Source organism: Podarcis muralis, chromosome 7, assembly GCF_964188315.1.
Source record: "Podarcis muralis chromosome 7, rPodMur119.hap1.1, whole genome shotgun sequence".
NCBI lineage: Eukaryota > Metazoa > Chordata > Lepidosauria > Squamata > Lacertidae > Podarcis > Podarcis muralis.
Window position 1 is genome coordinate 86,535,495 of NC_135661.1, and position 17,833 is coordinate 86,553,327.

The 17,833-nt window shown below is 47.8% G+C and overlaps 1 protein-coding gene and 1 long non-coding RNA gene across 2 annotated transcripts in view; one reads left to right on the forward strand and one right to left on the reverse strand.

Moving 5' to 3' along the window:
- The window catches only part of SLC8A2 (solute carrier family 8 member A2), a 131,369-nt gene extending 120,687 nt beyond the window's left edge, over positions 1 to 10,682 (reverse strand). Inside the window, exon 1 of the mRNA XM_028742023.2 lies at positions 10,369 to 10,682. The gene's annotated coding sequence lies outside the window, so the exon portion shown is untranslated. The remainder of the gene's footprint in view (positions 1 to 10,368) is intronic.
- The window catches only part of LOC144328516 (uncharacterized), a 92,241-nt gene that overhangs the window by 4,384 nt on the left and 70,024 nt on the right, over positions 1 to 17,833 (forward strand). The gene's annotated exons all lie outside the window — the stretch shown is intronic.

Below are 17,833 nucleotides of genomic sequence, written 5' to 3' on the forward strand. Positions count from 1 at the left end.
TAAAGCCTCAGTACCTAGGACTTGCCGATCAAAAGGTCGGCGGTTCGAATCCCTGCGGCGGGGTGCGCTCCTGTCGTTCGGTCCCAGCGCCTGCCAACCTAGCAGTTTGAAAGCACCTTCGGGTGCAAGTAGATAAATAGGGACCGCTTACTAGCGGGAAGGTAAACGGTGTTCCGTGTGCTGCGCTGGCTTGCCAGAGCAGCGATGTCACGCTGGCGACGTGACCCGGAAGTGTCTGCAGACAGCACTGGCTCCCGGCCTATAGAGTGAGATGAGCGCACAACCCTAGAGTCTGGCAAGACTGGCCTGTACGGGCAGGGGTACCTTTATCTTTACCTTTATGCAAGCCTGCATTCAAAGTTTATCTGCATTCACTCAAGGTTGGCTTTTCATAGAGTCGTGGAATTGCGGGGTTAGGACAATCCAACCTCTGTTGAGCAACCTCCGATGAAGAAGAGTCCAGTACCTTCTGAAAGGTAGTCTCCTCCACTGTCAAAACAGCTCCTATGCTCAGAAGGTTCTTCCCAAAGTTTAGTCGGAATCTCTTTTCTTGTCCTTTGAAGCCATTGGTTCGGGTACCACCTTCTAGATACCTTCTGCCTTCGGGTACAAGCTTGCTCCATCTTCCATGTGGCTGGGGAGCCACAACGTCGCTGTCATGGTTTACCCTTCATGAACTTGCTGAATCCAAGCTGGTGGCCATCACTAAGGACTCAGCGTAAGGCAGATTCTTGTGTTCCTGAGAGCCCATTTTTCTGCCTGCTTTTCTGCCCAACCTTTGCCTTCACTTGTCTCCTCCTCTTTTGAACTTTGAATTGCAAGATCCTCGGGGCAGGGAACTGCTCTGCTTTTCTTCCACTTACATAACAACAAGAACAACAACAACAACAATTTATTATTTATACCCTGCCCATCTGGCTGGGCTTCCCCAGTAACTCTGGGCAGCTGCCAACCGAATATTAAAAACAATACAGCGTCAGACATTAAAACCCTCCCTAAACAGGGCTGCCTTCGGATGTCTTCTAAAAGCCAGATAGTTGTTTATTTCCTTGACATCTGAAGGGAGGGTGCCACCACCGAGAAGGCCCTCTGCCTGGTTCCCTGTAACCTCACTTCTCGCAGTGAGGGAACTGCCAGAAGGCCCTCGGAGCTGGACCTCAGTGTCCGGGCAGAACGATGGGGCCCAATCTTACATCCTGCCTTTTTTATTGTCATGGAGCTCAAGGTGGCATAGATGTGGCTCCCAGACAGTCCCTCTTCCAAGCACTGACCAGACCCTGACCTGCTGGGCTTCATCCAGGTGGGGAGTCTTCCCAGTAAGGGAGAGAGATTCAATTCAGTTCAATTTTCAGGCACCTTTCCTACCTAAGCAGCACCTTCCGGAAACAAGACGCAAACTGAAACACAGTTTTGCTTTGAAATTTACATGCCTCCAAATTATGCGGCGCCGTTCTCCATCCAAGTAACATCTACAGAAATGTGTGGACAAGCTGTGTGTGTGCAAAATGCCATGCAAAGATATGTGCGCTAGGAGAAATTCACACTAGAATGCTGATGACATTTCACCAGAACTTGTTTTTTTTTAAAAAAAAAAAGTCATAGAAAATGGAGGAAATGAGAGAAACCAAACTAAATGATCCATGCACCCATAATCTGCAGACCACACCCTTTCGGTCCATGCAAGCTTCAAAGAGGCACATCCATTGATGATGGTTCATAAACAAACATACTTGGGGTGGGGTGGCAGTTTGGATGACATTCGTAGGTCTCTTCCAAACCTGGGGTCCTATGTAAGCAACTGTAGAATCAATAAGAGGATACCAGCTCAACCAGTTTCTTTGTTAAGGTAGTGGCCTTAGCCAGCCAAGTACACCCATTTACATATCCAAAGAGGTTGCCCTGTTGCCATAGAGACAAGCGAGGGAAACTTCCCTTATCTACTTGTAAGCGACACCATCTTGTAAGGTAGAAGAACCATAGCCAGAGCTTGATATTTGAGTTTTGGCTAGTGCTGGAAGCTGAGGGCACAGAGTTGTGTTTTGATTTGTGCTGGACCCAAAGTGGTAGCTTGGGGCTTCCCTGGCAACTGAGTGGGGAGGTAAAATCTGTTGGGGTGTCAATGCTATGAGCCCCTCCCATCCTATGCTCAGGTTGCATACCTGTGTAAATAAAACCCTATATCTTAGAGATACCACAGTGTCCATTGACCTTCATTCCAGGTTAGCCGAACCCTAGGTAAGTGCAGGCAATGCTGCAGTCTCTCGCCACTCTGAGATTGGGGTGCACACAACATTGGTGTCAGAAGTGGGGGGTTGTGTTTCCTGGAAGAGAAACTGGCAGTGAGGTGTGCCTGAGTTAAGATGGAGAGACAGAGATATGTGCTGCTCTGTGCTGGACTCAAAGCTGTAGCTTGGGACTTCCCTGGAAACTTAATAGGGAAGCAAGAACTGTTGGAAGGTTGATGTTGTGATCCTCTTCATTCTATGTAAGCGCTGGAACCCTGGAGTCTCACAGTGCTCAGAAACTGGGGTGCACACAACAATATAAAGCGAGGGGACTTCAGAGCCGAAGAACAAGAGACGTTCCATATTCCACTTCTCTAGCATTGACAGAGGGAGGGAGGGAGTCCAGATTTCCAAGAGGGAAACTTCCCTCTTTCCTTCTTTTTCACCTGAGCGTCCTAGTCTCTGCTTCCACCAAGGAAGGTGGCAAATTGGATCAGAGATTGCAAGGCAACGGTGGCCATAAACCTTTCTCAGGTTGCGACTGACCCTGCCAGTTCCAAGGTACTTCATTAGCAGCAACTGGGAGAGAAACTGGGGGGGAATCGCAAAGGCATGATTAAGGAAGCCTCAGGCATTGACGCAGGAGGGGAGATTAAGAGAGCACGGTATTTATAGCTTGGGGGAGCCAGATGGGCCTTGGGGTGGCGGCACAAAATATTACATGGGTGCAAGGTGGATAGAGGATCACCTCTCTCTCTCTCCCTCCCCTCCCCCTCTCTCCTCTGGGCTGCAGGAGGGGGAGGCATGAAAGAGATTTATTTCACGCCTCCTCTGAGGCAACTCTCACACATACGCATCTGCTGTTCAGGAGCAGATTGCGACTTGTTACTAGGACATGCGGTGTATCAGATTTGGATTTTGGCAGGAAAAATCTCGCACACAGTGTGGTATGTTGGCTTGACAGCCACGGACAGAAAGTCTCTACAGAGGGTGGTGAACACAGCACATGATATCATGGGCTGTCCCCTGAGCCCGCTAGATGACATCGCAAGGGACCGTTGCCTTAGGAGAGCGAGAAATATTCTCAGGGACGATTCACACCCCGGCCAGCACCTCTTTAATCTTCTAGCCTTGGGCAGGAGATATAGAAGTATAATCAGTCGTACCAACAGGCTAAAAAACAGTTTCTATCCGTGGGCTGTTAGGCTGCTGAACGGAAAATAATATAGTGCAACTGACTTTCGGAGTTGGTGTGTTGTCCGACAAGCACACAGAGTGCAATGAGACTGAGTGTTTGTGGGGGTGGGGAGGGAGGCTTGGTTAATTTCATTGTACACAGGTTGTACATTGACAATAAAGTTACAGTGCATGCTCGGGTTGCGAACATGATCCGTGTGGGATGCACGTTCGCAACCCGCAGCATTCGCAACCCGCGTCTGCGCACATGCAGGTTGTGATTCGGCGCTTCTGCGCATGCGCAAAGGGCGATTTAGTGCTTCTGCACATGCACAACAGCCGAAACCTGGAAGTAACCCGTTCCGGTACTTCCGGGCTTCAACAGTACTCAACCCGAAAAAATGCAACCTGAAGCAGCTGTAACCTGAGGTATGACTGTATTATTATAAAAAGACACAAACTGGATCTAGCCCGTTTGCAGCAGTCGTCCATCGAGGTACTCACAAACAGGGTTTTAAAAGGTCAAGCTGGTATACTGCTCTTGAATATGGAGGGTCCATATCTCTTCCATAGCCGGCAGCTGCTTAAACAAATTTGTCCAGTCGTTTTTCAGAGCCACTGCAGCTGACGGGTCATAAACATGCCTCGTGGAGTGTGCTCCTGAAACTGACAACGCATTTTCCAGCCGATATGACTGGCACTCCTGTGAAAGCCCTTGCTGATCTCTGGAACATCTCATTGGCCAGGGTCGTTGCCCCCCTGAGTGCCCTCTCCCACTTTGTGGAGCCAGTTTGGCTTCCTGGTATGCTAGAGCTTACGGTGAGGAAACAAGCTGGGAGACAGCTTGGACGCGAGTAGAGGGAAGCTCGGGTGAAGTGCAATTGCACAGTGTTGAGGGCTCATCATCGAGCCTACCTAGTGGCAGCGAAGGCAGCAAAGAAGGCAAAGAGTGTGTCCTCAATGTGCTGTCCAGCAGAGCTTTTCCAGGTAGTGTGGGGTCTCTTACAGTCTGGCCCTGTTAAGTTGTGGGTGAACATATCAGACGACACAGCGATTCTTCATCAGCTCTTGTTTATTCAGAGGCCAGAACAGAACTGAGCTGAAGGGTTCAGCCAGCCTGCTTATATAGAGCTCCACTAGAATGCAACAGTAACCACTTTCTGTAACTATCCAATCACTGAACGTCACTTTCGATCCTTCATTTGCATGACTATCTACAGTATCCCCCTGCTGGCCCAGGGTGAGAACTTCAGTACCTAACTGGCCCAGAGGTGGAACCAAGAGTAGCTCACTGTAACTGGTTTGCAAAGCATTTTGAGGCCAAAATCCTCAACATTTTGCAGGAGGGGGTGGTTCCTGCCTGCATGAAGGAGGCCATGGCAGAATCACTCCTCAAGAAATCCTCCCTGGATTTGGAACATCAAAGATGGCAATCTTCCCTTCTTGGGCAAGGTTCTTGAGCGGGTGGTCGTGGACCAGATCCAGGCACTCTTGGAGGAAACTGATTTTCTAGATGCACTTCAATCGGGGGTACAGGCCTGGTTTGGGCATGGAGACTGCTTTGGTATGATGATCTCTGTCAGGAGAGAGAGAGAAATGGAATGTGTTGCTATAAATTCTCATTGACCTCTCAGCGGCTTTCGTTACCATCAGCCATGGTCTCCTTCCGGAGTGGCTGTCCGAGTTGCGGGTGGCAGCGCTTTGCAGTAGTTCTGGTCCTATTTGGATGGTCATTTCCAGAGGGTGATGCTTTGGCCCCATGGGTCCTTCACTGTGGGGCTCTTCATGGTTCAATTTTGTCCCCTGTGCTGTTTAACATCTACATGAAACCACTGAGTGGGTTTCCATTGTCGGTAATAAGCTGATGACACACAGCTCCAGTTTTCCTTTACATCTTCAGGTTTGGCAGTGGATGTGCTGGACCGTTGTCTTGCCTTGATAATGGCCTGGATGGGAGCCAAAAAACTGAAGCTCAATCCAGATAAGGCTGAGCATCTGTTAGTGGGCAGTTCCATAGACCGGACGGCTGGGAGGTTGCCTGCCCTTGATGGGGTTCCACTTCCTTTGAAGGACCTGGTAGCTTGGAGGATACTTCTGAATTTTTCGCTGTTGCTTGAGTCTCAAGTGGTGTCAATGGCACAGAGTACCATCCATTAGCTTTGGCTGGTGGCCCAACTATATGGACAGGGATAGTTTGCCTTCTGTCATCTATGCTTTGGTAATCTCTAGGTTAGATTACTGCAACACGTTATACGTAGGGCTGCCTCTGAAGACGGTTCAGAAACTAGGCCGCTATGAAGTTTAATTTTTATTTTATTTTTGAAAAAACACTTTTTTAAAAAGGATCTGGTGCACATGGTTGCATTGTTTTGTGCTATATGGTTGCATGACAGCCATATTTTCACAGAGGGGATGGAGAGAGCAAAGTCATTAGGAGAAGTCAACATTTTACACTAGAGCTTACTGAACTTTTTGCCCCATCAATTATTTCAAATAAAAGGTAAAGGTAAAGGTACCCCTGACCATGAGGTCCAGTCATGGACAACTCTGGAGTTGCCCGCTCATCTCACTCTATAGGCCGAGGGAGCCGGCGTTTGTCCGCAGACAGTTTTTCTGGGTCATGTAGCCAGCATGACTAAGCCGCTTCTGGTGAAACCAGAGCAACACATGGAAATGCCGTTTACCTTCCCGCTGCAGTGGTACCTATTTATCTACTTGCACGTTGACATGCTTTCGAACTACTAGGTTGGTAGGAGCAAGGACCGAACAACGGAACTCACCCCATCGCGGGGATTCGAACCGCCAACCTTCTGATCGGCAAGCCCTAGGCTCTGTGGTTTAACCCACAGCGCTATCCATGTCCCTTATTATTTCAAATAGTGGAACACAACTCTGGCTCGTGCAGAATTAGAGTTAGAGAGATTGTCCAGAAGCCCATGTCCTCTGCACAGTTCCTAGCCCTGTGAGTTCGCCCTCCCCATCATTGCCCATCATTCCCCATCATTGCTGCTGCCTCTGAGGTAGCTTGGTTTTCTCCAAGTTGTGGAATAAAAACGGCACTGCAAGGAACGATGGCAGTTTGACACCTGTCAAGGCTGCAAGAGTGAATTGCGGCCCAAATGAATGTTTGCAAGGATGATTGGCAGCTAGAATTAGCAGTGGCCCTCTGATTCACAGTCTATTTCTGATTTGGCCCTCAGTGCTGAATAAGAGTCATTCCTCTCTCCCCCACCCCAATAAAACATACGCCTTGTCACACGTTTGCACCCACAAATGTCTCCTAGGCTTTGAGCAGCGTCCCAGGACCTGCTCTGGTCAGACCTCACCTGGAGTACTGTGTCCAGTTCTGGGCACCACAGTTCAAGAAGGACACTGACAAACTCGAACGTGTCCAGAGGAGGGCAACCAAAATGGTCAAAGGCCTGGAAACGATGCCTTATGTGGAACGGCTAAGGGAGCTGGGCATGTTTAGCCTGGAGAAGAGGAGGTTAAGGGGTGATATGATAGCCATGTACAAATATATAAAAGGATGTCACATAGAGGAGGGAGAAAGGCTGTTTTCTGCTGCTCCAGAGAAGCGGACACGGAGCAATGGACCCAAACTACAAGAAAGAAGATTCCACCTAAACATTAGGAGTAACTTCCTGACAGTAAGAGCTGTTCGACAGTGGAATTTGCTGCCAAGGAGTGTGGTGGAGTCTCCTTCTTTGGAGGTCTTTAAGCAGAGGCTTGACAACCATATGTCAGGAGTGCTCTGATGGTGTTTCCTGCTTGGCAGGGGGTTGGACTCGATGGCCCTTGTGGTCTCTTCCAACTCTATGATTCTATGATTCTATGATTCTATGCTAGTACAATGATGCAACCTCAACTTGTGCTTTTTAGTTTAGAAAGACAAGCAACAAGTACGGTAACTGCCTGCTGTTTAAGAGGAGTGTGAAATGTTGAACAGAAATCCCAGTGAAAGCAGATGCTTCTCTTTCCTGCTGCCACCAACAAAATTATTCCTTTGCCTCCACCAGCGGTGTTACGGGTGCAAGTTCAAGAGGTGTAGGTTTTCCCCCTCGACCCATGAAATGCAGGAGACCTACCTGGTGAATGTTTGGTTCATGCACTGCTCTAACCTGCCTGGTATGTATGCACACACACACATCTCCTGTCAACGCACAGGTTTGAAAAAAATATTAACAGATACCTTAAAAGATGAAAAGCAGGCTGACACGTTCTGCCTGCCATCAACGGCTTGTTAGGGAGAGAGATGAAATAGTCTCGCCGCACCTCTAGGAGATGTTTTAATAAATTATGTTCACTGGTATTCTGCCCTTCACAACAACCCTGTGAGGGAGCTCTGTACCATCACCCAGATACTAGATCTTGCAAGCTGACCTGACTCCTGGTGAGTTTCACAGCAGAGCTAAGATTTGAACTGGGATCAGAGGCCCACAGCTTTCATCCTTCTCTTATGCTTAACCTGGAAGAGGGAACTTACACCCAAGCTTTTCTGAACCAGCCATCTCAACATCTAGATTCTAAACACGGAGCAAGAAATAAGCAGGATCGATCAAAAGAGGGAGAAGGAATCCTCTCCCTATTGTGCCCATTTTGCAGATGGGGAAACTGAGCAAGGCAAGCAGCAGAACATCGTAGGGCTGGGCATTGGCGGGGTCTCCCACTCTGCCAATAAGACCACCACCCCAACAATAATAACACACACACACAACTGCACGGAGCCCCTCAGAAGGCTAGAGGCCGTGGGAAGGAGTCCTCCAGCCACCTTCTCTGACTCTCTCAGATTCAGGGACCTCCTAGCTGCAGCCTTTCTCCACCTGTGGGTCCCCAGATGCTGTTGAACTACAACTCCCAAAACCCCTCGCTAGCAAGGCCAGAGCTCAGGGATGATGGGAGTTGTAGTCCAACAACATCTGGGGACCCACAGGTTGAGAATTGCTGTAAGTGCAAGCCACTCACACAGCCAACTCAGATCTTGTATCTGGCAACCGAAACCATGGCACCACCAGACACGATTGTTACAAGCACTATAATAAGAACAAGTTTGCGTCCAGTTCCTTTCAGCCCCCCCCCACCTCCCCCCGTGCTTGGTCTACCCTACAAGACAACTCACGAGGCTGGCAAAATGGCTGCGGGGCTGGAATTGGCATGCCAGGGCCATGAGACAAGCCAAGAGGTGTGCATTTTTGTTATTATTATTATCATTATATATCATCCTCTCCATCTCAAACAAATATCTCCTAGGGAGACAGTCCTTGCCAGGGGACATCCCAGGGTGATGGACTCTGCCTCCAACAAGTTGCCTCCAAGTTGGGGGTGGGAGAAGGTGGGAAATAGAGCAGGCAAAAAAATTATGTCACATCTGAAGATGCACAGCACAGCACCAAATCCGTGCCCACTTTGAGGCACCTACACGTCTCACTTTCATCATTTGGAAAGTCCCTCCCCCCCCCCTTAATGTGGGGAGGGAGTTGAGGAGGAAAAGTCCCCCTGATTTTGGGATCCGGGCAGATGTGTATTTGATGTGAATTGTTTTCTGGGGAGGGGGAAATCTCCTCTCGTCTCCCAGGTTTGGAATCCGAAACATATAAACATCTGATGGTTTTTAGGGTGTGTTGAGACACTTATCGCTCAATATGGTTGCTGAACCAGAGAGGAAAGGGGTTTGCTCCCCTCGGAACTGCAGGGCTTCAGGTCCCACTAACTACTTTTTGTCAGGCGAAAATTCAGTTTGTTTATGTGCAGGATCCAGCCTCCTCTCCCAACCCGGCGCTGGTTTCTCTTAGTCCAGGATGTGGCCATTGTGGAGCCCAAATCACTCAGACTGAACTAGACTGAACCGGGGAGTGGGGACGCACACGCGCCTATTCCACTCTGTCAGAGTATATTGAACGGCAACCAGAAATAATTCTTATTTATCATAAAAAAAATTTAAATTAAAAAAAAGTTTGGGGGTGGAGGAGTGGGTAACGCATGCATGTCTCTGCAAAAGCGAGGTGGTGGCAGCGGTGAATTATCTTCTGAGATCCTTCAAAACTGAAGGTGGTGTCTATAGCAACTGTCCTAGCTAGAAAGATATGTGAGATAGGGGACGTAAAGAAGGATGGAGGGGGAAAGTGTGGGATGGATATTTTTTTTAAAAAAATAAATCATAATATTATTGAGAATTCAATTACAGAAAGGAATCTTGGTACAATATTTTTAATTGTGTTTTTTTTTAAAAAAAGGCGGGTAGGGACCTTGACACCATGGTACCAGGTTTTAATTTTTTAAAACTGAGTAGGAATTTTGGAGCTGGATTTTCATTTCTTTTCATATATATTTTTCATAGCGGGTGGAGGAATTAATCACACCTCGACGCCGTATTTTAGCTAAGCACGGCTAAAACGGCACGCGTTTCCAGGGCGAGGCAAAGAGGTCTCTCTCTCCATCTCTTTTTACCCCAATGGTGTCAGCACAACCGGATCTACAGTACAATTGGTAGGTGGTGGGGAATGCCCTCAGGAGGCCGGAGCCTCGCGGCCCCCACCCGCCCCCGAGGGGGCTATCATGTGGCGATCGCTGACCGGCACCAGGTTGTGGCTCAAATTTGCAAGTGTCTGGCGCGCGGTGCCCGGAGAGGAAGGAATGCGAAGGGACCCGAGAGTCAGCGGCGATGAAGAACGACAGAGAGAGTAAGAAGTAAACGGGAGCAGGGAGGGAGGGAAGGCTCAAGACAGCCCGTGGTCCCGATCCTGATCGACAGCGGATCACCCAGAGACCCAGAAGCTCCCCAACACACACTGCTCCCCCGCCATCGGATCAATCCAAGCAGGAAAAGAGGATTTGGGTAGGTGGGTGGCGGGGAGGAAATGAAGGAACAGGAACCCCTCTCTCTGTTACCCCGACACGCACACGCACGCACACACGATCCTCTGCCCCGCGAGCGGAAAAGGACCCCCCACGTCGCCCCAGCACCTACCTTCCTCTGCGCCTCCTCTCAGAGAGAACCCACAGCTGTGGCTGAGCCAAGCCGGTCAGTTCCTCGCCATGGTCTTTCTCTCGCGCTCTCTGCCCGCCGCCCTCCTCCCCACGTTGTTCTTCAGCAGGGCTGGGCGCCGTGTGCGAGGGCTGGGAGCCGTGCCTAACACGAGGGGGTGGCGGTGGAAGCCCGAGAGCCCCCAGATCGCTGGTCGCTGCCCCCACCAGCCAGAGAGTGTCCCTTCCTCGGAGCCAGAGACAAGAGAGAGATGGAGAGCGAGCCCGCCTCTGGTGAAAGGAGGAGGAGGAGAGAAGGGGAGGGGCAGCGCTGGTGCGGGGTGGGGTGGGAGGGGGAGGTTGTGGGAAGAGAGAAATGAGCCCTCAGGACCCACAGAAAGAAGCTATGGGGCGGGAGGGGACGTGCAAGGAAACCCCCGCCGCCACCGGGAAAGGGAAGCGATGCAACTCTGCCCAAGCTGGGTGGTGGTTAGCAGAGCCCACGTTGCCAGGGAGTGTGGCCGAGGCGTGAGAGCTGCGTGGAAGAACGCCAAGTCTGCTGCTTCGCCATGCCCGGATCGGGTCCAGGTTTCTGCTCAAGGCAGCCCCACTCGAGCAGCCGGGCAGCTCCCTTCGCCCCCAGCAAATCAGTACCACGGTGAGTCTGGACAGAGAATAGCCATTTCAGCACCAGGAAACGGTGGACAGCTCCCGCAGACCGGACAGCGCATCCAATGTATTTGGGGAGAGAGGGCGCGACTCGCATTTTAACAGTGCAAAATTTGGTATCTCTGTATTATTGCTTCTAAAGTTGTGTTTAGAAAGGAAGGAACACGAGAGTCGCATCCACTTCAAAATAAAAATAAAAAAGATGGTTTGACGGTTGTGGGCAGCTGGGTATGAGGCTGAAAACCTTTGGTTTAAGCCCCAGCTCAGGCCTGTGAACTAGCTAGCCTTGGGCAGCTATCTGCACAGGCACGAATACACAAACTTCTTATTCAGCCTCTGTTCTTCTATCTGTAAAATGGGGATAAGGTTCATTGGCCAAGGCCTTTGCAAAGGCAAGAATGAGTGTTGGGCAACAGAACCATCAGACAGAGTTTGTTGGTCCCTGGAGAAAAGGAAAAGTAAGGACTGAGGATTACTCTTTAGGGAAGTTTTTAATGTTTGATGCTGTACTGTTTTTAATATTCAGTTGGAAGCCGCCCAGAGTGGCTGGGGAAACCCAGCCAGATGGGCGGGGTATAAATAATAAATTATTATTATTATTATTATTATTATTATTATTATTATTATTATTATTATTATTATTACTCTTACTAGCTCATTGTTTGTAAACGTGCAGTACCTTTTTTATGAACTAGCTGCAATGTGTGACTGAAAGCCTTGCAAAGACAGTGCCTCTGTTTTATTTTTGCAGTTTATGTTAATGCACAGGTGGTTTTTTTTAATTGACTCAAGACGTCTTGTACTGAAAATCTGAAATCAATAAAAATTATTCAAAAATGGGGAGAACATGCAACTGGAGAAAATAATAATAATATTATAATAATTTATTATTTATACCCCGCCCATCTGTCTGGGTTTCCCCAGCCACGCTGGGTGGCTCCCAACAAAATATTAAAATACAGTAGCCCGTCAAACATTAAAAGCTTCCCTAAACGGGTCTGCCTTCAGATGCCTTCTAAAAGTCTGGTAGTTGTTGTTCTCTTTGACATCTGCTGGGAGGGCGTTCCACAGGGCGGGTGCCACTATGGAGAAGGCCCTCTGCCTGGTTCCCTGTAACTTGGCTTCAAGCAGTGAGGGAACTGCCAGAAGGCCCTCGGCGCTGGACCTCAGTTTCCGGGCAGAACGATGGGGGTGGAGAAGCTCCTTCAGGTATACTGGGCCTTTGAGGCTGTTTAGGGCTTTCAAGGTCAGCACCAACACTTTGAATTGTGCTCGGAAACGTACTGGGAGCCAATGTAGGTCTTTCAAGACCGTTGTTATGTGGTCTCTGCAGCCGCTCCCAGTCACCAGTCTAGCTGCCGAAAACAAGGCCATTTCCAGATAGCGTTGCTTCTTCACTTAAAATATGTCCATCCATCCTGCAAGATCACAAGAAGGAGGCATTGCTCAGAGCTCCACATCTGTGCAGCTAGGGCCTGTTCTAGGTCCACCAAACACCTTAACCAGCTCTAGTCTCTGGCTTCTGACTTGGGGCCAGGGGGCAGGTGGGGAGCAAAAATGAAGGAGGAGAGGAGTTGTCCCCATTTATTTAATTTGGGTGTTCCCGATGCTCAGAATCCACCTCCAAAGAACTGGTTTAACATTTTTATGCCTGCTCCCCAACAAGAAAACTATGCAAACTGGCTAAGACTGATGGGAACTGCCGTCCAAAACATCTGGAGGTTGCCTTGTTAGGGAAGGGGCTGGCACATCTGGAAGTTACTTAAAAGACATTCCTAAAGATCTGCACCATTTCTTGGGTTGGAGAAAAAAGCATTTCATGTGTATCTTGAGCATGATATTTAATATGCTTTTGAATTCTGGTGCTGGAGGAGACTCTTGAGAGTCCCATGGACTGCAAGAAGATCAAACGTATCCATTCTTAAGGAAATCAGCCCTGAGTGCTCACTGGAAGGACAGATCCTGAAGCTGAGGCTCCAAGACTTTGGCCACCTCATGAGAAGAGAAGACTCCCTGGAAAAGACCCTGATGTTGGGAAAGATGGAGGGCACAAGGAGAAGGGGACGACAGAGGACGAGATGGCTGGACAGTGTTCTCGAAGCTACCAGCATGAGTTTGACCAAACTGTGGGAGGCAGTGGAAGACAGGAGTGCCTGGTGTGCTCTGATCCATGGGGTCACGAAGAGTCAGACACGACTAAATGACTAAACAACAACAATCAAGATTGTGAACACCCTCTGCTATATATCAATAATGGTATATATGTTTACACACGAACACACACTACATATATAGATATAGAAACATGTAAATTGCCCAAGGCAATCACAATACGGTGCCCTGAAAAATCAGTTTTTGTTTCCTGGTATAGCTTATGCACATTGGAGCAAGTTTGCATAATTCATCTGCTTGCTCTCCTGAGATTTTATTCAACCATGCTCCCGGGCTTCTGAGCTGTCAGCCAGCTGTGTCCACATACATTCAGGCACAACTTCATTGGCATGTGGACTAGAAACTTGTTTTTTTTAAGGGGAAAAAACCAAACGGCAAATTACAAAACAAAATGCATACACCAGCTTTTATTTCTTTTACCAAAATATCCTGCCATTTCCTCAAGACCTCTCTCATCCTCCAGAGGGCTTACAATACAATTTTTGGGGAAAAAATAGTGTTAAAAAACTAAAAATGGCCACAAGGGGAAGGGGATTTAAGCAGCCCAAAGAAAATTCACAGCAGCAGCAAATAAAATTTAGTTGGGGGCCAAAAGATCTATTAGAAATCTATGTCATAGCCAGTTGCTGAGCAACATAAGAAGCTGTGGGGCCACAGGTTTGGATTTTAGTTTAAATATTTAAATATGTTTTTGTATTGTTTCAGTAATTTAAAATTCGCATACTCTTACCTGCAAGTTTGAAACTGATACCTTGTTAGTCAGATGTAGAGGAGTATTTAACAGAACGGAAAAGGCATCATGTTTGATGACCCTATAGGACATATCTTGTATCACACAGTGGTTGGCATTTAATTACTTTTCAGAATATGCTTTTAGGGTTTATTGTACTGCTACTCTCCCGACAGGAAGAAAAATCCCATCATAAAATGAGGGGTCCTTAGTGGCCATTTATATATAGTCTCTATTGGTTGAAAAAGTATGAAAATATATTTATCTTGGAAATTTCGTTCCACACTGCCTAAAGTATTTTTTGGTTCTCTATTTGTGGTGCAAATAAAAAACCAACCAACAGAGGTACCAGAACAAAAAACACAAAAAAACCCCACAACCCAGTTAAATCTGCAAGATTAAACTTTTATTAAAATGCCTGGATTTTTTTTTTTTTTTAAAAAAATGTATTCAGAGTACAGTGGTACCTCGGGTTAAGTACTTAATTCGTTCTGAAGGTCCGTTCTTAACCTGAAGCTATTCTTAGCCTGAAGCACCACTTTAGCTAATGGGGCTCCTGCTACCGCTGCACCGCCGGAGCACGATTTCTGTTCTCATCCTGAAGCAAAGTTCTTAACCTGAGGTACTATTTCTGGGTTAGCGGAGTCTGTAACCTGAAGCGTATGTAACCTGAAGCGTATGTAACCCGAGGTACCACTGTAATGTAACCCACTTCACAAGTTTAGTCTTAAGCAGCATATAAAGAGATGAAATAACTAAATAAGCAAACTTAACAAGGCTATAGCTGCACTGACAGAAATTGGTTCTAAAGTTGGTTGTTCAGAGGCATGCACTGTGGTATGAATTGACAGGAGGTTTTGCACAGCCATAGGGTGGGATAACCAGCCTCGTATAGCCAACATGCTTAAGTCTAATTAAAGCATGAAGGGGTTAAGACCATAAAGTAAGCTGTCCTGCCTGGATTTGCTCAGCTAGATAATCAGTCTTATTGTTCTCCATCAGTCTATCTGAGAAGCTCAACGTGTGAGGAGGTCTGAGCTGGTTGCTGCAGCTCAGACCACATGGCTCTTACAAGCCTCTCTTGAGTTTCTGTACACACAAAAAAGGGAACTTTCACCACTGCAACTAAGCCAAGTTTTACTGCCTGTGCAACTTTTTCTGAATGCTATATGGAAAAGTACATGAATCTGACCTTTGGGTAGTTTGTAAGTAAAGTATTTTTAACTTACCAAACGTGTGGTCTTTTTCTATGCTAGGGAAACTGGGAGGAACTTGGAAGAATCCTCTGAGAATCCTCCGGAAAAACAATCTCTCAAAGGACCTGTTGACGGCATTTTACCATTGCACTGTGGAGAGTGTATTAACTTATGGTCTGTGTGTGTGGTTTGGGAGCTGCACGGTCAGGGGGAAAACAATGCTGTCCAGGGTTGTAAAGACTGCAGAGAGAATAACTGGGTGCACTCTTCCCACCTTAAATCAAATCTATGCTGTCAGGTGCCACAAAAAAGCGGCACCCCGGAAATGATCTCTTTCAACTTCTGCCTTCTGAAAGAAGGTATAGGGTTATAAAGGCCAGGACTAGCCGCCTGAGAAACAGTTTCTACGCCAATGCAATTCTGGTTCTAAACGCAGCATAACGGGTCTCTATAGTATAGTGTATTTTAAAATGGGGTTTCAGAGTTTTTAGGGGTTTTTGAATGTTTTATGTAGTTTTTCAATTTCATTGTTCTGCATGGGACAATGACAATAAAGATATCGTATATCGAAGGGCACAATTCCTCCCAAACATCCTGTATTTCCCCGCTTTGCTGCATATTCTGTGATTTTTAAATCTCTATTGGGGTTCTCTCACCTAAGAGTACCTGCCCCAAACTTGGGTCTTGGCATCCAAGAATTCATCTTTCTATATTATTATTATTATTATTATTATTTTCTTCTCCTGCATCACCTGATTCTCCCATATGCATGCAAAGAATTGGCCAGAAGGCACACTGATGATTGATTGATTGATTGATTGATTGCATTTACATTCTGCCCTTTTCTCCAAGGAACTCATGGTTCTCCCCCTCCTCATTTAATCCCCACACAACAACCCTGTGAGGTAGGTTAGGCTGAAAGAGTGACTGGCTCAAGATTAAGGCTTCATGGCCTAGTGGGGATTTGAACCCTGTTCTCCCAGGTCCCCGTCCAACATTCTAACCATTATGCCACACTGGCTCTCACCATGGCTCAGCAGCCTTGCTGAAGCTAAGTAGGTGTGGGTCTGATCTGTTTGCGGATGGAAGGTTCTGTGGAAGAAAGGAGGTGCATTTAAAATTTTAATATTTTTAAGCAGCAGAAGGGAAAAGGGAAGCCATGCAAGGTAAATGGCCAGCTGAAGTAGGAGCTCATGGATTAAAAGGTTTCCCGTCCTGCTGAAACCATTAATACTTTAATAATTCTTTCAGTCCTCAGTCAGGGGTATAGTCAGGCTGTCTGCTGGTGCCCAAACACTCCCTTAACTGCTTGTTTTAAAGCAAAAAAAAATCCAGTCGTGCTGCAACCAAAGACAGCACAGGGATAAATCCTTAAAATGGCCACTAAGGCAGAAAAGGCAAAAAGGACTAAGGGGAGGAAAACCTGGTGTCCCATATTCAAGAGAGCAAACCACATACAACTTCTGGAAGACAAAGAACTTGTCTGGGGGATGAGCACAGGGTCTACTTGTGTGGTTAGAATCTAAAAGAGGTGAAAACTACCATACTTGAAAGCACTAGACCGTGGGTAGGCAAACTAAGACTGGGGGCTGGATCCGGCCCAATCACCTTCTAAAGCTGGCCCCCGGATGGTTCAGGAATCAGCATGTTTTTATACGAGTAGAATGGGTCCTTGTATTTAAAATGCATCTCTGCATTTTAAATGCAGGGGCATAGGAATTCATTCATATTTTTTTTCAAAATATAGTCCGGCCCCCAACAAGGTCTGAGGGACAGTGAACCAGCCCCCTGCTGAAAAAGTTTGCTGACCCCTGCACTAGACTCAGTGGCGTAGCGTGGGTTGTCAGCACCCGGGGCAAGGCAAGTAATTTGCGCCCCTTAACCTGTGGATTTGCGCCCCCTAACCCGTGGATTTGTGCCCCCTAACCCGCGGATTTGCCCTAACCCCAGATGTTGCGCCCGGTGCGGCTGGCCCCCCCTGCACCCCCCACGCTATGCCACTGACTAGACTTAGGGATCCAGCAACCACTGTTGAAAATATCCGCCCTTAATTTGCAAGACAAATGAATGGGCATGGAAGAAAGACCATGCCAGAGGAATCTCCACTTATGAGGGATCCTTGAACAATCAGAGAGAGGCAGCGCTCCATGATGCTCTGATTCCCAGCCCCTGCCAAAAACAATTGCTATAGTTGTATTGTTTCCAGTGCCCCAAGTAGACCCTGTGAAGTTTGCAGACACGCCTAATTGGGGCTCATGAATTTCAATGGACTACATCCAACATTTGCAGTCCACCCAGCAAGGGCTCTTGCATTAATGGACGGGCGAGCGTTAATGTTGCGCTTCTGGATGGAGCAATCTATTGCACAATGAAGTTACCAGCAGTCGGCTTACCTGTACTCTTGCACCATTCTGCTTGTGCAGAACATTTTACTGGGGGCTAAGTAACTTTAAGGGACGCTGGTGGCGCTGTGGGTCAAACTTGCCGATCAGAAGGTCGGTGGTTCGAATCCCCGCAACGGGGTGAGCTCCCGTTGCTCGGTCCCTGCTCCTGCCAACCTAGCAGTTCGAAAGCATGTCAAAGTGCAAGTAGATAAATAGGTACCACTCCGGCGGGAAGGTAAACGGCGTTTCCGTGCGCTGCTCTGGTTCACCAGAAGCGGCTTAGTCATGCTGGCCACATGACCTGGAAGCTGTACGCCG